The sequence below is a fragment of the Triturus cristatus genome, chromosome 1_1 (genome assembly GCF_964204655.1).
Source record: "Triturus cristatus chromosome 1_1, aTriCri1.1, whole genome shotgun sequence".
NCBI classification, from domain to species: domain Eukaryota; kingdom Metazoa; phylum Chordata; class Amphibia; order Caudata; family Salamandridae; genus Triturus; species Triturus cristatus.
Genome location: NC_140579.1, coordinates 355,009,299 through 355,034,418, shown reverse-complemented (window position 1 = coordinate 355,034,418; position 25,120 = coordinate 355,009,299). Strand labels below are relative to the sequence as shown.

Sequence of the window (25,120 nt, the reverse complement as noted above, 5' to 3'; positions counted from 1 at the left end):
TTTTGACATAGTGACTAGTCCAGGTGGTGCAGTCTTCTTAGACCCAGCTGCATTCCTTTTTGTCCTTCCAGAGATTTATTCTTTGCAAACTTATAAAAAGTGAGAAAGAGACTACAAGGAGCAAAACATTTCTGGTCGGGGATCATAACTCAGTCAGTATGGCCGAATGGCTCTTGTTACAGGGCTATGACCAAATGGGTCTAAAAGCTATCTGCGGACTCATTCACGAGCACCACCAGGCATAACTTTGTCCAGCTCTGGAGCGTGGAAATGTTTAACAGAGACACGGTGCACCTTCCCGACAAAAGCCAGATCGCTTCATTCAAACAGTCATTGTTGCTATCTCAGTGGAAGTACATGCTGGGCAGAGCAGAGTGAAAGTTCGCAAATAACCTCTTCACCCTGTGATGGTCATTTTTTGAGATGATAACAGTGCTACCAGAGACATAATTCTACTTTCCTGGTTAGTTCCATTCATGGGGTAATGATTTTCGTGGTAGGGGCTCTCTGGACGAGGGACTGACCTGCCAGTGGTCCCGGACCACTTAGCCCTACCCTTCGGTAGCCTGGATATGATTCTTAATGGGGCTTTTCTGGGTGGCTGGGCATGCCACTGGTGCACTTGCAGGGACGGGGTGTTATGCGATTCCCTGATGAATCGTGCTTTTCTGTAGCAATCGCATTTAATTTATGTAATTTCTCACCTATTTCAACTCTCAAGCCTGTATAAATGTTGATGGTTTCATTTGCCATTGACCACTTGGGTGGGGAGGTACATTGTTGACATCATCTGCTTGCAACTGCAGAGGATGTAAATAAGAAATTTTCTATCTGGAATGCAATCATTTTCAGGTGAATGTAAAGCGGAGAATTTGGATCTCTACCTGTTTCACCACCACTCAATCATTTTATTTTTATTGCAGTATTAAAAAAATTATCACAAGCAGTGGAATCTTGTGTAATGTCTTCATTTCGATTGTGTATGTAACTGAATTATCATTCTTTGATATTGTATTTTGTTTAAATGGCTATGACTCATTTTGACCACACAACTGGAGTCTAGCTCTCGCTTGTTGTTGCTCCTATCGTGGGGAGGAGGCGTGCCGGTTGCAGTATGATCCAGGTGTATCACCGGTTTGCACATTGTGAGCGTACTAAACAGGGAAAAATAAAACCTAGAGTGGTAGATAATTTGTGTAATAGTACATAATCCTTTAAAGGTCATTACCACATTCCTATCTCTTAGAGATAAGTCTAGCGGAAGTTTATTTTTGCATACAGAGAAAATATAAGGAAAAGTTATTGTCTGTTTATTTAAGTTTACATCCAATATAATTATTTTGACAGCACCCCAGCCATGCAAAATCCATAAGTTACAAATAGTATTTGCATATAAGAGACTGATATGTCAACAAGATTTTGACTCAAAGGGCATTAAATATGTCAATGGGAGTGTTGGTAGTCTTTGTATGTAGGGTAGTCTTTATATGTAGATGGGTCCTTGGTCCTTAAATTGTGAAAATCTGAATAAAAACGACTCCTATACGAGTGAGTCCTATTTTGCCGGTGATCTTTTCACTATTATGTCACTAACAATGTCCTATTCCTTAGACAAACTCAAGATAACAAGCCTTACGTTGATTGTTCACATTATTTAATAAGCTTTCTGAAGGTTTTCTAATTTGTTTCCCAGGTGCAGGACGGTGGCAACTACCAGGAAAATTTGGACATGCATCAGTGTGTGTTGGGTTGTGTCTTCACCCATGGGCTTTCTGCCCATGTTTGGCTGGAACCAAAGGGCTCGGCTACCAGCCAGTGAGGCTACCATCACTCACCAGGCGTGTCAATTTACATCAGTAGTGAGCATGGATTTCATGGTATATTTTAGCTCTTTTGGTTGGATCTTGTCACCTTTAATCATTATGATAATATTATATGCCAATCTTTTACCACATTTGAAAACTATTGAGCCAAAATACCACAAAAAATAAAGACACACAAAAATATTACAGAAAGGAGAACAAAACAGCCAAATCGCTGGCCCTTGTGCTACTTTTGTTCGCTCTGTGCTGGCTCCCACTCTGTATCCTGGACTGCCTGCACCTTTTCAACCCCATTATTCACATCCCGAAAGCCGTCCTCTATGTCGCTATATTATTGTCTCATGCAAATTCAGGCATGAACCCCATTGTGTACGCATATAAGATCATGAAGTTGATCTCGGAGGGAAGGCTGCATCAGAGCAGGAGTCCCAGAGCACTATGCACCCTGCAGAGGAGGACTCAGAGAGACAAGGGTGTTATAAAGCAGTGGAATTTGTTGGCCCAGTTGTTGATTGACTGTGTGCCCATTAGGCACTTTTCCATAACGTTTGGTTCAACGGAGAAACTCCAGAACAGGTTTATGCTTCACACTGTTGACCACTATTATGCTTGGACTGCTACATCACAACTAAATACCAAATATTTGTTGCGCGAAACCATTAGGTCTAGTTTTATATACAATCACATGCAAACGCAGGCATGCAAAAAAACTGTTATGTTGTGTTAGCACAAAAAAGCCAGATTGGCTATAACATTCATTAAAGACACAGATTCCAGTTATAAATTGTTGAGTTCAGGCTTCCAACACTACTCCTTGTTTCTGTTTTATTCTGGGTCCAGGTGACTGATTATTTCATCTGTAAGATTTAGATAAAACGATAAATTAACTTTTTATCTTCCTCCTTATTTACAACTCTTTTTTGATGACTGCGCTCATTAACAGTAATCTTATAACTAGAAGATTCTATGCCACCATGGAAACAAGGTCTGATGATGGCTTATTCGAGGGCCATGTATTCAAAGCCCTGGAGAGGAGCCTGTGCACTATGTGTAGTAGTAAAAAAAATATTTAAAAACACACAGCAGTGCTTTGAACTTGGTTGGCCTTAAATTTGTTAGGAATTTTTCAAAGATCCAATCAATTGCGAAGTGCAAGGGGTTATGTACTTGCACATAATCCTTGCGAGAATCGCTGTATGTGATTCCCAGCAGAAGAGCTGCTCCAAAAGAGAGAAAAGGTGTCAGCACGGAGCATGTAGATACTCTAATTGAAAAGGCGCATGTCAGCATGTGGGTTGTCTTTTTGATGACCTTATCCCAAGAAGCCTACCCGAAGCAGATTGTGCCTTTTGTTGTTTTTATCCCAAAACGTGGGGTAGCCATCTTGGGGTCAGGCTATTCCTGTCTATAAAGTCAACCCAATGCCCATTTTAAGATTAGATTCAAACTCAATTCCAGCAAAAGCATTAATAATATGCTTGCAGCAGTGAAAACAATAACAACAAGAATTGCTCTCCTTACAAAATGCATGTACATGATAGAGAATTTATTGTGACAAAAAGTGTTATGATTATTTGTACTTCAAATGAAAATAGTCCCTCTGCATTGTAATGAAAAAAACACTCCACAGGTGGCAAAATGATACACAAGAGGGCCAACAATATACGGTGAGAGAGTCAAACTCAAATTACTTTATTGCTTCACCTAAAGCCATAACAAGTTAAATAATACATTTTTAAAACGCTCACCATTGCCAATGTTCCCGAATACAAAAGTATCATCACACTTTTACTCTACATGATTTAATAAAAATACTTATAAAAACCATACCCAATAAAAACCCAGTTCATAACATTACTTACAAGTATTCTATGATAAATGTTTATTCTCAGAATAACAACAGTAAAAAGCTATCTTCCTATAAACATGAAATACAAAAATGATTGGTCTTAAATGATGTATTCCTTGGCCTGTGCACAGCTTTTCTTGTATCACACCCAGAAGTCCATACATAGGAGTTTGCTGTGTTACAGATCTAGGGATCAGCAGATTCATAGCAGAGTGCAAGTGAACCAACACTATTTATCACCTGGATGGCTCTAAAGAGAGGAACAGGCCCTTTTGTGGTCTGTGATGGACTTTTTAGAAATTACCACAAAGATCCTAATTTTTTACCTGCCCCGCCCCAAAGCTACAGTCACAGAGGGGGGTCAGTGTTGTATAAGGCCTTGTCCCACTTGGGTCTATTATCATTAGCTGCCAATGTACAAAGGCAAAATTTGCAGTATAAAGTGTGCCGTCCCTCTGGCTTGATCAAATTGATGTATAACTTGCAACCAGTGTTCAATTTGTGCCTATGTTTGCCGGTACTGGGCGCCCGCACTTTCATATAAAAAATACACAGTGCCTTTAGTCCATTCTTACAACTCAAAGTGATTTGAAGTAGTGCAAAATGTTACGCATGGTTACAGTGCCGAACACGTGAGTATCTTTTCTTTAAATCAGTTAAACCCTTGACTTACAAAGGTGTTCTCCAAATCTGCACCTTGTTCTTCTTCAGGTTGGCTGGATCTTTTCTGTTTTAGAAAGTAGGAGCATAAGTCAATATCAAATTTTAACACCACTTATGTTCAGTCAATAAGGAGAGTTTGGATGAATTTTTTAATCTTTATTTATCATTTTATGTTTAGTAATTTGGTTTGTAATCTATTGAATCAGATTAAAAAATTAGATAAATCAATTTAGAGAAATATAAAGAAAAATAATATTTAGCAACAATCAGAAAATATTACAGCAAGTTCCATAAAGGAAAGTTACCTATTATACTCTAATAGATCCGAACGTACCAGATGTTGCAAAGTCACCCACCTGAACTCCGGTTGTTCCTTCTTCGATGCTGCCTGTCCCCGAATCTCCCTGAAGCCAGCCGGTAGCGCAAGGAGTTATAATTCTTGCGATTCCGTCTGACCCTTGGGGGAAGGGGGGAATGGGAAGAGAGAGAAAAGATAACACTGGTGTCTCGGTGATTGTATCGTTCGGACAATGGCCAGGGTGAACTTCTGTATTTTTCTGTTTTCTAGGTTTCAGGAGCACCTGTCTTTAAAGACATAGAAACACAATTGTAACTAGCTATGTAATTGTCGTTAGACTTCTGTAAAACACTTACTTCTGTTTTCTAAACATACCACAGAAAAGAACCTGGACATTGAAATCACCATCTAGATAATATCATTGAATTGTGGACATTCAGCGTTTATCTCACTGTAACAAATAAACAATAACTTCAGTGTAATAAAGTGCACTGCCGCCTTAACTAAATGTATCTCTCATTAGTCATCTCTATCAACACATTATACCGGATAGTTTTTTGGATCTTAACTTAAACGGGATTCTGAAATGATTTGAAAAAATAAAATAAAAGAAAGTAAAAAAAAGTCTTTCCAAATATATGTATATTTGGTAACAGTGAAGATCTGGCTTCTTTTTAAAGTACTAAAGTTCTTTGATAAACTCCAGAGTTTGTTTCTTTAGTCTACTCCAAAGTTCTTTTACAGCTGTAATTCGTAAGCTTCTAGATCTCGAAGCCTACCGCTGAATTTGCGTAGTCTTAAAACATTCCTGAATTTACCAATATGCCAATAACTCCTTATACTTTAGTTTGTGAAGGGTTAATCGGGTTTCTCTCCCGATGAGTCCTTGTGTTGAAATAGTGCTTGAAACAAAGTGCTCTTACCTCGTAAGTTGTTTTGTTTAGAGCGTTACCTTCATTTCCTCGAGGGTTGCTAAGCAACTGATGTTGTTGAACTTTTCTCTTTCTTTTTGTGTGTGCAGGAAGTTCAGTGACGACCTCCAGGAAGCGGAAGACGACACCACCGGAAACCCGAAGGTGAGAATCTCCGGGATGTCAAGAGTCGGAGCAGGGTCCTGGATTCAAGGCAGGAGTCCGGAGCCAACAGGAGACGGAGTCAGGTAAGTGGAGCTCACAAGCAGCGAAGCGCTGAATCAAAGCGGGTGGGGTTTAAATAGGACTGAGAGCGCATGGTTCTGGAAACAGTTGAAACGTGTTCTGAGGATGATTTGCATAACTCGTGTACCGGCACGGCGGTTACAAAACGTGTTTGAAGCAATTAACAACGTGTCTTAGTACTGTCTTGTGGAATAATAGTTTTGGTGATTCAAATACAATAAAAACAAACATTGGCAAATGTAATACAACATGTTGATTTCTGGGAACTATAAAAAGAACATCATGCCTTCTTGACTTTCATAATCACTTGAACAATATTATAGAAGATACATCTTTGACTAATGTGACAGATTATAAAGGTTACACATGAAAACCAGTGTCAAAAATATTTCAGAATACCAGATACATTTTGGAAGTTCTATAATCAGAGCGTGTTCTAGGTTTTCATAACACCAGAACCCATAAAGCGCCCTTTTCAGAAAAAATAGAGAATTTTAAGGAGCATTTAGAAAAGAATTTACATTTTAATTGAACTCTTCATAAAGAGCAGGTCTGGAAACTCTTCCGAGTCTCCTCTCTCAATTAGAAGTTAGTCACAGAAATAGCTATATTCTCAAAAGAATTTAGAAAACACCTTCAGCACTAGCTTCGAGTGTAAAAGGCAAAAGTCAGCAAAAGGATAGTCACAGAGCAATTAGTCTGGACTAGTTTTAACAGCATAAAGCTCTCAGTGAATGCTCTAAGGAAAGGGTAGTAGAAGAGCTCTTAAGTCTGCTAACTAGGAACACATATATTGAACACAAAAACATATGCATCCATCTTCTTCTGTGTTAGGTCATCCTAGTCCAATGGTGAAAGGATCATTCGATGGTGTGCTACATCCTCCTTCATTCCCAGGGTAACATGAACCCTGGGCGGAGATCGCTTAGTTGCGCTTTACGAAACTGAGCAAAGTAGGACAAAAACTCCTCTGTGCTGGTCGGAGCTCCGCAAGCGGTGGAGTGCGGCAGAAAAATGCTGTTCGCGGTGACTGCACAGTGCCGGATGCTTGTCCGCACTGTGCAATCATTGCGAACGGCACCATGCACAGCGCAAGCTTTCCTTTCCTGACGCTCAGGTAGATTTTTACTCAAGCGGCAGCTTTCTCAACGTGAACGGGCAGTTTCTCAAGTAGATCGGTCGCGAGCATATGCGACCACTCGCAATGAGAAACCTGCCCCCCCCGCGTAGAGAAATCTCGCCGGGAGGTTTATTTTCCATGCTCGCGATCGCCCACTTGATGTTGACGATCGCCAATGAGGAAAAATCTTGCTGGGAGGTGGATTTTCCTTGCTTGCGCTCGCCAACTTGACGCTGGTGAATGCGAGCGAGGAAAAAAACTCCACTTTGCGAAGCAGAGTTTTTAGGAACTCTGCAAGCTCCGCGTAACGCAGAGTGCGGAAAACTCCACAAACTCCATGAGCGAAGTGGAGTTTACAACCCAGGGTTAGGTAACATATGAAGATGGCAACACATTATCTGAAAGCAGCGCACTAAGTTGCAAATGTTCATGTACATTCGTTTCACATTGAGTTCCCATGAGAACCCTGGGGTAGATTTATGTTGCCTGCCGCATCTCTGCAAATCAGCAGGGATGCGCCAGGAAAGATGCGGCACGCAAGTTTACCCTTGCGCCACCCATGATGCGCCGCATTTACAATGCGGCGCATCATGGCGCAGGAATAAACAGATGCCTGTCGCATCTGGGGCGTAAAGTTGGCGCAGTGTTGAAGTAGTGTTGCGTGCGACAAGCAACTCCAGCACTCTTCCAACTTGCCCTATCTGTAATGTGGTGCGTCAAGCCTTACGCCTGCTTCAAGCAGGCGCAGTGTTTTGACGCATCTGCGTTGGAAAAGTGACTCAGTGAAATCTTGTATATTTCCCTGAGTCACTTTTCAGGGGCGTTCCTGCGACGGAACGCCCCCCCCCCCTGCTTAGAAACACCCACATAAAACCTGACGCAGGTTTCATGTGACGCAGGGTTTTACACCGTGACGCATCTCCATAGATGCGTCACGATGTAAATAGGGCGCAACGTGGCGCAGGGTTTACGCCGCCGCTGCGTCACAAAAGTGACGCAACGGCTGTGTAAAAGTGGCGCAAGTCCAACATAAATCTGCCCCCCTGTATCTTACTCTATTAGCTATTTAGAACTAGCTGTAAATTCTATGGAATTATATCATGACCTTCTCATTTTCCTGCATACTATATTGTTTTAGTATACTGTTGGTATTCATTATTGTGAATAAGTGACACCTAAAATCTAACCTAATGCGATGAGAACATGTAGCTTAAGAGGGAAAGAAAACATTTATTGAAATCAGAACATTCTACGAGGATTACATGTCTAATGAAGTTAATTATTTATTTAATTCTTCACCTTGAAACATCTTGCTAAAACGTGTATCTATTTAAGAGAAGTTAACATAAAGGCAATTCAGAAAAATAGAGAATAAATGAGGACTAGCTGAACTTGACAATGTAAATATAATAGAAATGGATACTTACTACATAAATAAATCATGCTAATCATGCTACACATTAATTTGCACGTTTAATGAAAGCCACATTTTCCATTTTATTACATTTCTTTGGGCATTTCTTGTGTTAACATTTTCACAGGCTAATCACATATTTTAAGCTCATTTTACTTGCTTCATCAGTAGTAAGCGCTGGAACAGGCACTTTGTAAACTTAGAAGATGCAGTGGATGGTGTGATTCCTGATAGCTTTTTTAAGAAATAAGGAGAGTCCTGGTGCTTGCTTTTATTTACAAACAAATCACTACTTGCAACTAATGCACTCTGGGTGGTATCAGTAACTTGGTAGTTGCAAACCAGGCCTGCGGTATTTACTAATCAATTAAGTTAAATTGCCCAAAAATCTACCTTGATTAAAGTTGCCATGTCACGGCTGAGTATGGCAGGGTTAGCCACAATTGCCCTATGTCAAGGGTCATAAGCATAACTTTCCCATTAAATATATTGTTTTTTGTCCGGTTTATTGTGTGCTACAACTTCCAACAATCACTATATATGTAGACCAGCCAAATATACTGGTTCCTACTTAACCTCACCCTGTATGATACTGGTGCCAGAGCAATAATATCTGAAATGGGTCTTAAACCCAATTCCAACAAGCACTGGCAACGCCAATAGGTTTTGCTAATGCAAGACCTTTTGTGTCAATGTTTTTTTTAAAGATGTAGCACAGCAGTGCGGGCTCCTGTACAATATGGTTCAAAGTAAATAAAGACAAAGTGCTATGGCACAGCCAGTGTTGACGGCGTCATAGCACTGTTTTTATTTACTTTAGGCCATGTTGCACAGCAGCTCACGTTGCTGAGCAGCATCTTTAAAAAAACATTAAAAACGCAAAAGAGCTCTGTGCAAGCTATTTAGATTTGTTAATGTTTTTAAAGATGATACAAAGTAAATTAAAACTAATCATGGACTCTTAAGGAGTGCTGGAATAAAAATTGTAAAAAGTACCTCTACAGGCATCAGTTAATTGAAAGGACACTGGGCGCAGAAACAGGAAACTGTACTTGGTCCAAGCTCCATGGACAAGTGGAGTACCAGAACAACCGAAGAGAAAGTGTAAGCAGCAGGAGGACCTGACCAATGAGAAGCAAGGAAATGAGAGTGAGGTTGAGAGCCAACCAATGGTAAGTAACAGTAGGTATGGGCGGGCTATAAACCAGTTTTTAGGTGCTTTTAGCACATGCACTGTCAAGGCAAAACCTAAAAACCAGTTTGGCAGTGAGGTACCTGGTCATAACGGGAGTAAAGATCATTATGAAACATACATAGCAATTGCAATAGCTTTTTGTCTAAATACTGGTAAGATTATGATTATTGACTGTTTTACTAGCTTATGTTTACTCCTTAGTACTATGTTTGCAGTATGACTTAGCTTGTTTACAACTTCCTTAATATGTGAGGACCAATCACATTTGCAATTGAAATTCCCATGTAAAGAATTTTTTTTCTACACTTTTCCAAAGATTTCAAGTTAATAACAAACAGTTTTCTATGTTGATTACCTTTTTTCATTTTCATAACCTTTGTTTTGCTGAATTTTATCATCTGATTTTTATCATAGAAGTTTTGCAAAAAGCCTCTAATTAATTTATGCATGGAATTTCCTGTTAGCGATAGGACAAAGCTAAACCTCTGTGAAGAGCTGTAATGACAGCGGAACACATGTCAGGGGTTGCTTTTATTCATTTCAGGTTTGCTTGGATGGTATTTTACCAATCCAAAGCTATAATACTGTGCCTGGAGTGATAAATGGCCTTTGTCATTTTACAGCTCGGCGTGAATAGTAATGTGCTAATCCTATGCTTAAAAACTTTGATAGAAAAGCAGACATTTGAGGTGAGCAAATTTAGAGTGTCGCTGGTGTTGAGGGTGCTCTGTACATGAGCTGCCATCCACCTAAACTTGGGAACTACCCAGAGTTCTCTCCTTCTTATTTTGCATAATTTATGCATCACTCTATGTCTACAAGGGCATTGTTTCGACTTATACTGGGTGCTCCCTTGTGTCTGGACAAAGCTAAACCTCTCTGAAGAGCTGTAATGACAGCGAAACACGTGTCAGGAGTTGCTTTTATTCATTTCAGGTTGGCTTGGATGGTATTTTACCAATCCAAAGCTATAATACTGTGCCTGGAGTGATAAATGGCTTTTGTCATTTTACAGCTCGGCGTGAATAGCACTATGCAAATCCTATCCTTAAAGACTTTGCTGTACAAATGGCAAAAGACTTTGTCCATTTCTATCTCGGCGTGGATAGCATTGTGCTAATCCTATGCTTAAAAACTTTGATAGAAAAGCAGACATTTGAGGTGAGCAAATTTAGAGTGTCGCTGGTGTTGAGGGTGCTCTGTACATGAGCTGCCATCCACTTAAACTTGGGAACTACCCAGAGTTCTCTCCTTCTTTTTTGCATAATTTATGCGTCACTCTATGTCTGCAAGGGTATATATGTATATATATTCACTGAAAAAACCATAGGTTTCAGGCACGTTATAGTTAGGAATTAGCATTTAAAAAACCTTAGAAATTCACTGAAAAAACCATAGGTTTCAGGGGCGTTATAGATAGCTGGACTTTTCACTCGTACAAAACCATTGATATTCCCCCGTTATAGTTAGTTCAGCTAACTATAACTCGCGCGCCCGCAATGCACTGCTGATGACGTCACATATTACATCACTCATGACATGGTCAGTGACATCACTGATAACATCTCAAATGACATCACTGATGACATCACTGATGACATCCTCCAGTGAATGTGTATTTTTCTGAAAATTACATATGTTTTATATATGTATATCTCAAGGTCGATGGAAGAATAAATGGGAATATAAGTGTCTAAATGGAGGATTTGTTTTTGAAAAATTGATTGTATAACTGACTGATTAAGTGTTTCTTAGTGAATACATTTCTTAGTGAGTAATGTTTAAATATGTAAATATCTGTATCAGTCTCTCACTTTGTGTATAAGTGGCTGCATGGGTTGGTGAGTAGCTACGAGTGTCTATATAGGTTATTAGTTGGTTTTTTGAGAATCAGTATGAGTGTCTGAGTGTCTGTATGGTTCGGTGGGGGGTATTACGTAGTGCATAGGTGCATGAATAAGTGACTCACTGTTTGTATGTGTTGAAGACAGCATGTGTGCAGGACTGTATGGGTGGATGAGTGTGTGCATGGGTGTGTTAGTGAGTGAATGACTGTCTTAATAGTGTCTTTATGAGTAACTACATATGTTTTAAACTAGTATATGTGACTATTGGTGTATATAAGTGAGTATATGTGAGAGTGAGAGATTGGAAGAGTTCCTGTATGAATAAGTATGTGTTTCTACAAGTGATTGTTTAAAAGACTAAGTATGTGTAAGTTTCTGTAAAAGTAAGTGTGGTGGTGTGTGTATAACTGTATATGCAAGTAAATGGATGTTTGATTCTTTATTAGCATGAGTGACTATGTGTGTGAGTAACTCTATGGATGAGTGGTGATGTATAGGTGTATGAGTACATATGATGAGTGAGTACATGTATGAGTGACTGTATAGGACTGTTGGTGAATGAGTGGATGTGTATGTGGATCTTAGAATTACTGAATAGGTCGTTGTAACTGGTATTGGTATGTCCATTTTAGTTTCTATTTTTGAATGTGTGTATCAAAGGTTATATTAGGGGGAGAGGAGGTCTGCCACTCTATCACAAGGATGATGTCATCAGCGATGTCATCAGTGATGTCATTTGAGATGTCCTCCGTGATGTCATGAGTGATGTCACTGACCATGTTATGAGTGATGTAATATGTGACGTCATCAGCAGTGCATTGCGGGCGCGCGAGTTATAGTTAGCTGAACTAATTATAACGGGGGAATATCAATGGTTTTGTAAGGTTTTTTAAATGCTAATTCCTAACTATAACGTGCCTGAAACCTATGGTTTTTTTCAGTGAATTTCAAAGGTTTTTTAAATGCTAAATTCTAACTATGCCTACAGAGATAGGACATGTGAAAAAAGAAGAAAAAACGCACAGAAAGAAAAAAAAGAAATGCAGAAAGAAGCAACAGAAGTCCTCAAATACGAAGAAAAGTGCAGGAAGAAGGATAACGTGCAGAAAGAACAAACAGAAGAACAGAAAGAAGCCTTGTTGCAAAATCATCATGTACCCTCAACTTTTTCAGACGGATACTGGTGGTAACTGAGTCTGACTAACCAGTCCTAGAGCCAGTGCTATGTTAAAAGACACTCAGAATACAGTGAAAACACCTACATACACTAGGGAACACTATGCGTTGGGGCCCCTCTGTGATTAGCATGACCTCCTCTGTAAGCCCCTAGCATATAATAGGGCAGGGGATTAAAACTACCTCTTAAAACGCGCCACAGGGCGTGTTTGCACACGTCACGTCCCCTCCCTTCCCCCCTGTGTAAACGCGCCCTGTGGCCGTTTTAAGTTGGGAGATTAAGTCCCCTTGAATCCTGAGGGTCCCTAGGGTCCAACTAGACCACTAGGTACCTCCAGTAAGCGCCACAGAGCTGCGTTGCAGAGAGATGTAAAAAGGGGCACAGCCTAGACCACCTCTCTGCAACGCAGCGCAGTGGCGCTTACTGGAAGCACCTGGTGGGCTAGTTGGCCCCCATGGTCCCTCAGGATTGAAGGGGAATTATTTCCCCAACTTAAAACGCGCCACAGGGCGTGTTTGCACACGTTAACTCAGGCCCCGTCCCCTCCCTTTACCACTGTGTAAACACGCCCTGTGGCCGTTTTTAGTTGGGAGATTAAGTTCATTTGAATCCTAGGGTCCAACTAGGCCACTAGGTACGTCCAGAAAGCGCCATTGCAGAGAGGTGTAAAAAGGGGCACGGCCTGCACCACCTCTCTGCAACGCAGAGCAGTGGTGTTTATTGGAAGCACCTGGTGGGCTAGTTGGCCCCCAGGGTCCCTCAGGATTGAAAGGGTATTATTTCCCCAACTTAAAATGCGCCACAGGGCGTGTTTACACACGTCACCTCAGGCCCCGTCCCCTCCCTTCACCACTGTGTAAACGCGCCCTGTGGCTGTTCTTAGTTGAGAAATTAAGTCCCCTTGAATCCTAGGGGTCCCTAGGGTCAAACTAGCCCACTAGGTACCTCCAGTAAGCGCCACAGAGCTGCGTTGCATAGAGGTGTAAAAAGGGGCATGGCCTCAGAACACCTGTCTGCAACGCAGCTCCCTGGCGCATACTGGAGATACCTGTTGGGCCAGTTGGCTCTCAGGGACCCTCAGTATTGAAGGGGAATTAATTCCCCAACTTACAACTGGCCAGGGGGCGCGTTTGCAGAGTGCTGCAAGGAGGGGGCGCGGCCTCTAGGGCGATGCCAGTATTATTATTTTTTAAGAAGCAGGGCTGTGTGGCCCCCCTTCTTTTACTAATTTATTGGCCCTGGGGACCCCATCCCCCAGGGCCTGCACCCTAATTATTTTTGTTAAAAAAATTAATTTGGCCCTCCCAAGGCCTTAATTAGCCCCGGGGACCCCAACCCCCGGGTCATGGCCTTTTTTTAAAAATTCTTTAGGAGGGGGGCTGCGTTGCCCCCCTCTTCAGGCCACTTATGGCCCCGGGACCCCATCCCCCGGGGCCGGCCTTTGTTTTTTATTATTTAAAGAAAGAATATATTTATAGAAACACTTAGGACATGCTGGACAAACCGTATGTACCAATCACCATGACGATTTGCGTGATATTCATTAAAAGGCGACTATGCATACAATGAATCCACGTGGAATGTATTTACACCGCTAGTGAGGCTCTGACGTGTCTGACGCCCTATCGTGCCTAATCCCGGCGCCCCCTGCCGGTGGGTACTCTCCAAGTAGACACCCTTGTTGTTTATTTATACAAACATGGGTAGCTATTGATGGGCACATTTAATACACACGTACACCAAGCCATTCAAAGGGGATTCGACAAAAATTCGAACAAACTATGCAAGAAACCCCCCTCACGGTTAATAAAACACACATCCACCACCGGATGTGTAATACTTTTTATTTTACTCTCTGGAAAGGAGACGAACCTCACTTGAGAGTCACAGCGTGCTCCTGGCTGAGCCCAATGCTGTGTTACACCCACCAGTGCCCGCCGAGTGCCACACACCTCTGTGTTGTATTCCACCAGCTAGTGCGTATGCTATGACACTCTCTAGCCCATGTGCACTGTAACACCACCCCGTGAATATGTCATGCCACACTTGCCTTCGCACAGGTTATATTGCCCCATCTAACGTGCCTTCCTCGATGCCTATGTTATAACGCACAGCGCTATGCCATACATATTACAATCTGGGATCCATATCTTTGTCACAGTGCATATGCAACGTTACACTCCCCAGCACATATTTTATATTACAACTTTAGAGACTAGTTAGGTTACACAACACTGCCCTGTGCATATTACACTCCAAGGCGCATATCGCATAGCACGCGCTAGTGCCTGTGCTATCTCGCGCTCTCCTATGAATCTGTCATTGTGCACAATGTATTGCATATTATATTTCACGCCCCGGTTCATCTTATATCACACTTTTTGGTGCATTGTTTATACCATATACTATATCTAGTTTTCATTTTCAATCGTGCTCTCAGGACTATGTTCTATATAACACTGCATCCACCTACCCTTTCCTTTTCACGGGCATTACATTTTGCGATGGGGGTTGGAGGGTCAGAGGGTGTTTCTGCCAAGTGAGCCCGGAGTCACAGTCACAAACGTCCTCTTCTTCCTGAATAAAAGTGAGATTATGCTGCATACTTGTTAATATTTTAAGTAGTTCGCACAGACACACATTTTAAAAACAATAAAGTTCCTAATACCCACCTTCTCTGAACAGTTAGCTTGCTGCCCCATCCACCTCCTCCCTATCCTCTGTTGTCTGAATCCATGGACAAGCCTCCTCCCTCCTGCCATGCATGGTCTGATGTGCTGCCACTGCCCTCCATTTAGCATGATGTACCAGTCCACTCCTCCTGCCCTCCATTGCCCAATTCTATGGCCCATTATTGACCTCCTGCTTAGCCTCTGTGCTTAGCTTGCTGCCCCTATTCTCCTTACCCCTGCCCTCCGATGTCTTTGTGCATGCCCCTGCTCCATCCTTTTTGCCCACCATGTTCCATGGACCTGCCACTCCTATCTACTCTGAGTGTTCTGTTGAGCTGCCCCTCCCCTCCCACCTGCCTAGCATTGTCAGATGACTATAACCTGTCCCTGCCACCTCCACCCTGCCTGTCCACATGCCATGAACCTATCCCCTTCCTCCTTTCCTCCATGGTCCATTTTACTGCCACACCCTTTTGCCCTCCCTGGTCTGTTGTGCTGCAACTGCTCCTCCTGCCTGCCCCGCGCGGTCTGTTGTGAGGCCCCTTTCCTTGAACTCTCTTGTCTGTGCCCAGGTCCTGACCCTCCCTTCTATCCTCCATGGTCCTTTGTGCATTCCCCTGCACCCTCCTTCTTGCCCATCATAGCCATTGTGCTGCCACTAACCCTCCCGCTTGCCATGCATGGTCTTCTGTGCTGCCATGGCCCCTCCCACCTTCCCTGTGTGGTCAGCTAGCTGCCCCTGACCCCGCCACCTTCCCTCCATGGTCTGTGAGTATGCCATCATAGTCTCACTGTTGCTCTCCATGGTGTCTTGTTTCTAGTGCCCATCCTGCCTGACCTCCATTGTCATCTTACTGCTCCTGCCCTGCCCCCTTGCCCCCAGCCCTCTGTTTCCATTTGCAGACCCCTATTCCCTCCCTCCTGGCTTGTCTGATCCATTGTAATGCCCCTGATCTGTCCCTCCTGCCCTTTATGGTCTGTTATGCTGCAGCTTTCTCTCCTGTCTGTCCATTATGGTTAGCTAGCTACCATTGCCTCTTTCCCCTCTGTTCTCTGTTGTCCATGTGCATGGTCCTGTCCCCTCCCTATTGCTTTCTTTGGATTGTTGTGCTGCACTCCCGTCCTGCATGCCCTCTGTGGTGTATTGTGCTGCTGCAAACCCTGATGCCTGCCCTGTAGGGTCCGTTTGGTGCACCTCTCCATGTCCCTCCTGTTCTCTGTTATCCGAGTCCATGTCCCTACCCCAATTCCTCCTGCCTACCATGATCCAATGTATCATACTTGCGAACATTTTGAACTTGGTAAGAGGGAGATTTTGAAAACAAACTGGGGTATTGATTTTCCCCTTTGAGTTACATTGAAAAAGAGGAGATTGTAGACAGGAGACAGATCAAATAAAGCCCATTTGAGCTTAAAAACATTGGACGTTTCCTGGCTGAAACGGGTCTGTTGGCATGTATGGTTGTACTACCACTGCCTCTTCCTTCTGCCCACAATGGTCTATTATATTGCTACAGCCTCTCTTGCCAGTCCTGTATTGTTGGTTTGTTGCCCCTGCCCCCCTTTCCACTGCCCTCCATAGTCTGTTGTGCTGCCACTGCCCTTCCTGCCTGCCCAGTGTGGTCAAATTGTTGCCTCTGCACTCTCCTACCTGCCTTCAATTTTCAGAGTCCATGCCCCTGGCCTCTGCCTCTCAATAGTATCCCAATGAACAACTAGATTGCTAACATTCTATATTTATTACAAAAGTGTGGAACGCCTGACGTCATCTTGATGTAATCAAAACTGTAATACCTAGAGCATTTCTTTTAGAAATTACATATATGAGAGGGTCTTATTTGTATCAAAATTATGGTTAGTGCTCTAAAAAACTAAAATGAGGACATATTTTCTGAGTTTTCAAATAGCGACAAAGAACTTTTAAATTATTTGTAATCTTTATGTTTTTTTATCCAGTTGAACACTTGATTAAATGTTGCACCTAGGGGAGAGGATGTGGTGTTACTTTCAGAGCTGCAGACTTTGCAACTGGGGAACCAGGTTGGAGTTTCTGCTTCAGCTCCACATTTTAGTGATTCTGGTCAAATCACTTAATCTCCCCATGTCTACAACCAAAATGAATTTGATCTTGTGTGATGTAACCAATGCTCATGTAAAGCACTCCAATACCTGACAAGTCTGCACTATATAAAACTGCAAATACACAAAAGATAAGTGTATTGCACACTTCTGTCAGTGGGCTACATGTGGGCTACATCTGGGGGATATTTGTGCTGAATTTGGGCACTTTTGTCTCTGGTGGCCATCTTGGGAGATTTATTTGTTATGAAGGTTCCTCCTTTCCTCATTCACTGCAGTCTCCTCAGTAGGAAATGCTTTCAGTTTTTTACTTTGATTCCATCAAGAAGGTATTCAGATATGTCACACATTTGCCATACATTCTGAATTTTAGCACTCTAGTTGCTCATTAGATCACTGTAGTAAAGCTACTGCTCACCACAGAAGTCTGCTGCTGGTATTAAAAGTGCATGTTTCAGTCTGCATATCAGAATTTTTAAATGAAATAGAAGAGGATTTGAGAAGTCACTCAAAATGTGCCCTAATATTTCTTTCTTCAGCACTAATCATGATTTCTATGGCAAAATCAACCCCCTCATTGTGTTCCTTTTTAAATTAAATGTTTTAAGTGTTACCGGACCGCGCCCAGCGCCTGCCATGCTGCCAGTCAGCAGCTGCACATAAGTAGGATAGTTTGGACCAGCGCTGAACTACTGGCGCTGAATACAGCTAAACCATGTCTAACGTCCAGCACGATTTAACTAATCTTGATCTACCACCCTCCTGCTCGCTGTGTAATAAACCACTTTGTGATGTTTCACCTCAAATAAATACATACTCAAAAGGATCAAACCGTCTGACAGCTAACACCTCTACAACTCTTTTTAGAGCTGGTTTACTGAACTGTAGATCCCTCCCTAAGCATGCTGACGATATATATCTGCTAATAGCGGATTCGGAGTGGGACGCATTATTTCTTACAGAAACATGGCTCAACGAGGATAATATGGCATCCATTCCTCTGGCTGTCCCGCCGGGTTTCAAATTAAGCTTCTCAAACAGAGAGAAGGACAGAAGGGGTGGCGGAGTGGCTATTATCTTCAAGGAAAAATACACTCTGACGTCCTCTACACCTACTATTCTCCCTGGTATAGAGGGGCTACACTTCTGCCTTCAAATTAATCCCCAACTGTCTCTAGCCGGCCTGATCATTTACAGACCCCCGGACTGCTCCCCGACCCACACCGGTGAACTTATGGACTTTATAGTCCAAAGCTCTCTAGCCCATCCACATTACATTGTAGTTGGTGATTTCAATGTTCATGCAGACAGGCCTGATTGCCCTCAGGCCACCCAACTCATCACCACGCTGCAAGCCACAAATCTAACTCAAATTACTTCTGGACCAACTCATCAGGCAGGCCATATGCTAGACCTAATTTTTTCCAACATATTGGATACTTCAGCTAAATTCCCGTTACCATTGTTATGGACGGATCACTTCCTAATCCCATTTTTAATCTCATTCCCATCCCACTCTCAGACAACAGGGAAACGTTCCTATGTGTGGAAATAATGGGATAACCTATCAGCAGAGACCCTTTGCCCCGCTCTCGCAGCTACCCCCCCACTACTGACTTTAGACGTGGATTCTGATGCAGTGCTGCTAAATCACTGGATAGGCAACACAGTGGAATCTATTGCTCCTGCTAAAGTCGCCACGTCACGCAGAGAATCCACCTCCGCTCCTTGGTTCTCTACAGAACTGATGGCTGAAAAAAGCAAATGCAAAAGGCCAGAGTACCTCTGGCACGTAAACTACTCTGAATCAGCAAAAATCTGCTACAAAAAAGCCCTACACGGGCTACATCAATCCATAAAAAAAGCCAAAAAATTATTCATTGTGTCCTCCATTCACGAAGCGGAGCAATCTAGCAAAGAAGTTTTTAAGATTGTTCAATCCTTTTTTAAACCTAGGGCTATCGAGACGGAAATTATCCCGTCCGCAAGACTCTGTGAAGACATCTCTGATTTCTTTGACAAAAAAATCATGAAGGTTTATGACTCCTTCACGAGCCCCGAGCCTACAGTTATGGCGGACCTTGTTAAAACTGAGCTGCCCCACCTTCTCCTAACTCAATTTCACCCTATTACTTTCGCTGAGGCACTGAGAGAACTACAAAAATGCAAATCTGGGGCCCCTGATGACCCATGTCCACCTAAACTCTGGAAAATGATGTCAGACGCAATTGCAGCACCACTCCTACATATCTGGAACACGTCCATCGAGACCGGCACGTTTCCTGATTGTTGGAAACATACTACATTTCTCCCTTTGAAAAAAAAGCCAAATGGTGCTCCCGATGACCTGAGTAATCTCCGTCCCATCTCCCTACTAGCAGCCCCAGGAAAAATGCTCGAAAAGCTGATTCAACGTCAACTGAACAGCTTTATCGAAAAAAAAGGAACTCTACATGAAACACAGTCAGGTTTCAGGTCCAGCTTCAGCACCGAGACGGCCCTTATCGAGGTTGCCGAGTCGATCAGGTGGTCCTTAGATTCAGGAGCATCAGCTATGCTGGTGCTCCTGGATCTATCTGCCGCATTTGATACAGTGGATCACAGCAGATTGCTGCGAAGGATGAAGGACATGGGTCTGGAAGACAAGGCATTGAGCTGGCTTCACTCTTATCTCACAGACCGCTCTCAGAAAGTGGCACTGGGCACCTTCTCCTCTAAGCCAAAACGCCTTTGGTGTGGTGTCCCCCAGGGGTCGGCACTCAGCCCGTTACTTTTTAATGTTTACTTAGCCCCACTCTTTACCTTGATTGCCAAATGGGGGGTCAAGGCGATTTCGTATGCAGATGATACGCAATTAGTCTTCCCCTATGCGGAGGTGTCGGAGGCAGCTTTTGGCAAAATTAAGGGCTGCCTTCGAGATGTAGCAAGCTGGATGAATACTAACAAATTAAAACTGAATGCAAGCAAAACGGAGGTACTATTCTTTGGGAAAAGTACACATCCTCCCCCCGACCTATGGTGGCCTCCCGAAATGGGCCCAGCACCATCCCCTGGATCCAGTGCAAAGAATCTGGGAGTAAGATGGGACGAGAATCTCTCTTTCTCCTCTCACATACAACAGGTCACTACAGGTTGTCTCTATAAACTCAGAAACCTCCGAAAATGTCTTTCCTATCTACCAGTTGAGTGTCGCAAAATGGTCGTCCATTCGACAGTCACATCCAGACTGGACTACTCGAACGGCCTCTACCTTGGTCTGCCGAAATATCTGGTGCAACGCCTGCAGATCATGCAGAATGCGGCTGGGAGACTGATAAAGCACATTCCTTTCAGACATCATGTCTCTCCGCATCTGCACGAACTGCATTGGCTCCCAGTGGCAGGCAGAATAAAATTCAAAGCTCTTACCCTAGCGTTTAGAGCACTAAAAGGAACCTGCCCTAACTATCTAAAACTCAGACTTCCCCGCTACCATCAAGAGAGATACCTGCGATCTAACTCCTTGCTTCAGTTAGCTGTTCCGCGAGTTAGGAAAGCTAGACTTGGGGGCAGGTCTTTTTCTGCTGGCACGGCGAAACTCTGGAACACCCTTCCCTTTGCCATCCAATCTGCTACGACAGAAGCTAGTTTCAATAAGCTTCTAAAGACCTGGCTCTTTACGCAGAAAACCTAAGCAATTCACTATGCATCTTGCCCTGCTGAAGTACTCTTTTAGCGCCGGGGCACCTCCCCGAAAGGTAGCTGTTCGCGCTTTACAAAAATCAGTATTATTATTATTATTACCACTTTATTCCTATCAAGATGGCTTCAGGTGTGCCATACTTTTGTCATAAGTAAGACTGTTAGCGCTCTAGTTGTTCGTTAGAACACTCTGGGACTTTCTGTCATTGGGCTATACTTGGGCTACATCTGGGTGATATTTGGGCTACATTTGGGCTCTTTTGTCTCTGGAGGCCATCTTGGGAGATTTATTTGTTATGAAGTTTCCTAATTTCCTCATTTACTGCAGTCTCCTCAGTAGGAAATACTTTCAGTTTTTTACTTTGGTTCCATCAAGAAGGCATTCAGATGTGTCACACATTTGCCATAAATTCTGAATGTTAGTACTCTAGTTGCTCATTAGATCACTGTAGTAAAGCTACTGCTCACCAGGGAAGTCTGCTGCTGGTATTCAAAGTGCATGTTTCAGTCTGCATGTCAGAATTGTTTTATAAAATAGAAGAGGATTTGAGAAGTCACTCAAAATGTGCCCTAATTTTTCTTTCTGCAGCACTAATCATACTTTCTATGGCAAAATGAACCCCCTCATTTTGTTCCTTTTTAAATTAAATGTTTTAAGAGTTACCACTTTATTTCAATCAAGATGGCTTCAGGTGTGCAATACGTTTGTCATAAGTGGGACTGTTAGCGCTCTCGTTTTTCTTTAGAACACTCTGGGAAGCTGCAGTAGAACACAAAGGAATCAACTGACAGTCTCTGCCCTTGTTGGATGTACATGTTTTACTGAGAATGTCAGACTTCATTCTCACATGACTGAGAAAGATAATGTGAATTTACAGAAAATATGCTCTCAGTTTAGCTTATAGATCACCTTCCAAACCTCTGTGGGAAAAGCATGAGAAAATAGTTTTCTCTCAAACATGATTCATGATATCACAGCAGAAGGCTTTTTCACATGGTAAAATCACCTTAGAACACACCACAATTCCTAAAATGAGTATGGTACCATCAACAAATGATTTATAATGTAACTAAAGTCTTAAAACCTTCTATTAACTGCAATGCTTTTTAATGAGGTGCTATCATGTATATTGGTCCCAAGATGGCTGCCAACACTTCTTGGATGAAGTACTGACAGCCAATCAGATTTCACGATGAGATGTATGGTTAGGCTCCGCCCAGATATATCTATCTTTTTAACTCTAATTTTCTCAGGAACTACTGAACGGATTTACACCATTTAAGCAAAAGGCATGAGTCTGAGCTGAGGACTACCTCTTTGCCAAATTTGGTGTAATTCCGTTCAGCAGTTCGGGCTGTAGCTGCGTCAACAGGTCCTATGGAAAAATGCATGGGGAAAACTCGTTTTGGGACCCCCCTTTTTTCTCGGCCCCCGCTAGATGAATCATGGTAAAATTTCCAGGATAGGAGCAGACCGGAGCTGGCTAAAAGTTTGGAAAATTTCACGAAGATTTGTCAATCGGCGCCCACGTTATTCCAAATAGAATGTTGCGGATTTCCTATGGAAAATAGGTCCTAACTATAACCACCTACTGGCGACTGCCAGTAGGTAATATATATATATATATATATATCTATATTCACAGAAAAAACCATAGGTTTCAGGCACGTTATAGTTAGGAATCGGCATTTAAAAAACCTCCGAAATTCACTGAAAAAACCATAGGTTTCAGGGGTGTTATAGTTAGCTGGACTTTTCACTTGTACAAAACCATTGAAATTCCCCCGTTATAGTTAGTTCATATTACATCACTTATGACATGGTCAGTGACATCACTGATGACATCATCCAGTGAATGTGTGTTTTTCTGAAAATTAAATATGTTTTATATATGTATATATTGTGAGATGGACTAAGCCACGCCCTATTTATAACACTAAGTTAGCATAACCGAGATCATGGTTAACAAGCAAGCTTGTCGTTTCTTCTGCGCTGCACACGACACTGTTGTTATGTGTTATTCATTTTGTAAAATGCTGACTCGTCTTTGCCCTACAAAATAACAAACGGTTGTTATACATTCTTAACCGTGAAATGTGCCCTTGGTCTGTACATCATGCAAAGAACGCGTCGGGGTCACTAGAAGGTACAGAGTGTTGTGTTTAGATTGATCGTACCACTTGTTAGACATATCATGCATACAGCTGCCAATGTTTGAAGGACGAGCGTCTTTAATATTGCAGAACAGTTTGGTTTTACATTCATTCGAACAAGAAGAGCTGATATATGCTGTGAGAGCTGATCCATTGATGTGATTCGACTAAGCTGATCTATACGGTATGGGGTCCCCCCTGTTAGCCTAAGAGACCTTCTAATAGTCTAATAATAATAATGTATTAGATTATAGTGAAAGGAGTGTGGCCATATACCACTGTCATTAATAGTATGATTGCTCCTTTCATTATATATGGTATTGTAATAATGTTCATGATTCTGATCTGTATTGTTAGTCTGCTGGTGTTAGCCAAAGTACTGCATCCTAGGACGCGAGGTTTATAAAATAAACTCTTTAAACTTTACCGTGTCTGTATTATTCAGTTGTGGACTAATAAATAAGTACGAACAGGTATTTCAGATTCCCACCACTCCTGAGAAATATCTAAGTCGCTTGTTCTGGTTTGTCTATACATTGGGACCACCTAGCTAGAACTAGGTTAACGAATGAGATACTAAGCTAGTCGGATAAGGGGTTCTGGGTTCTGAGGAGGATTTTCTGGTACACCACAATTCTCTGAGGTCCTGGTCTCCTGCGTCTAGATCTGTGCAAAAGCAGAATCCCTGCAACATGGCTGAGACGCTTTAGTAGTGCTGATTTTAGTCCACAACAACCCTCGCTCTCGTTTCCGGAAAACTTGGGTGACGGTTTAACCTACCTAGGTTTAGACTAAAGGTTCTATCAAGCTTGAAAATTAAAAAGGTTATAAATTTTGAGCCCAAGTGCTACTGAGTTTAATTGTTGTTCTTCTTTTCGGAGTCCTTATGGCGGTTAATATTCCCGCTCATAGTCGGGTTCCTTTGCGCACTCATCTGAGGGCGTATGGGGTACCTGATGACGGGATGTCCGTAGTTTTTGTGGTCAGTGCTGATACCACCTACCCGTATGAGTTGTTTTACTCATGGGTGACCTTTGCGGAGGTGGATGCAGACGATAATTTGTTCCACGAATATACAGCCTCGGCTGTGCCTGCGGCTTATGCCCCATATCGGACTCTGGAAATTCCTATTACTGCCTGGCAGCATACAATTTGGTTTAATGGCGCCCTCCCCCATGAGGTCGTACCGGCGAGAATGGGCCCGTTATCAATTGCGGGAGCTACATGGCCGGTACTGGCCGGATATACTCCACACCCACGCTACCTGACGGTGGGAGTGGGTGATTTAAGAATACTATACACTGCCCTGATTACGGTCCATAGGGCTTTAGTGCAGTATGTGTCACGCACAGTTCAGGTGGGAACACCTGCGGTTGCGGTTGCTGGACACGGGGCGGATTCACATCACGCGGTGGTGATAAGCCCTGTTATGGTTAACGCGGTTGTCGGCAAGCGTCCCCTCAGTAAGGATGAATTTCCTTACTGGCTTGCAGAAAAATTTGATCAATTGGAAGCCGTGTTTCCAAACACTACTCCTGTGGATAAACACAGGATACTCACCATTACTTTGCCCAAAGACCTGGTCCCTGAGTTTGTTGATTGTGACAATTGGGGCAAGATCTTTGCGGCGACCTATTCGAAGTGCTACGGCACTCCGTCTATGGCTGTACTACCCTCCGTCATCAAGAAAGTTCAAGAAAGTCATGGTGCGGAGGCAGCTATTGATTTGGGAATGAGGCTTGTCGACAGTTTCGATGTGGTTTGTTCCATGGTAATGGGCAACCTCAAAGGAGATGCCATGCAGTTCCAAGTTGGCAATATGCTGGAGCGTCTGGCGGATGAAGACAAGCCTCGGCAATTCGCAAAAATTATTGCGAAAGCCTACAGGATGGTTGGACGTAGTGCCTTAGGTGTAAAGTCCACCATCAAAATTCCTGATGTAGTACAACAAACTAAGGTGAGTTCGTCTACAAAAGACGAAAAGCCCAACT

The 25,120-nt window shown here is 42.7% G+C and overlaps 1 pseudogene; it reads left to right on the top strand.

The window, feature by feature from the left end:
* Positions 1-8,574, top strand: part of LOC146870205 (adenosine receptor A3-like) — a 109,496-nt pseudogene extending 100,922 nt beyond the window's left edge.
* The last annotated feature ends 16,546 nt before the right edge of the window (positions 8,575-25,120 follow it).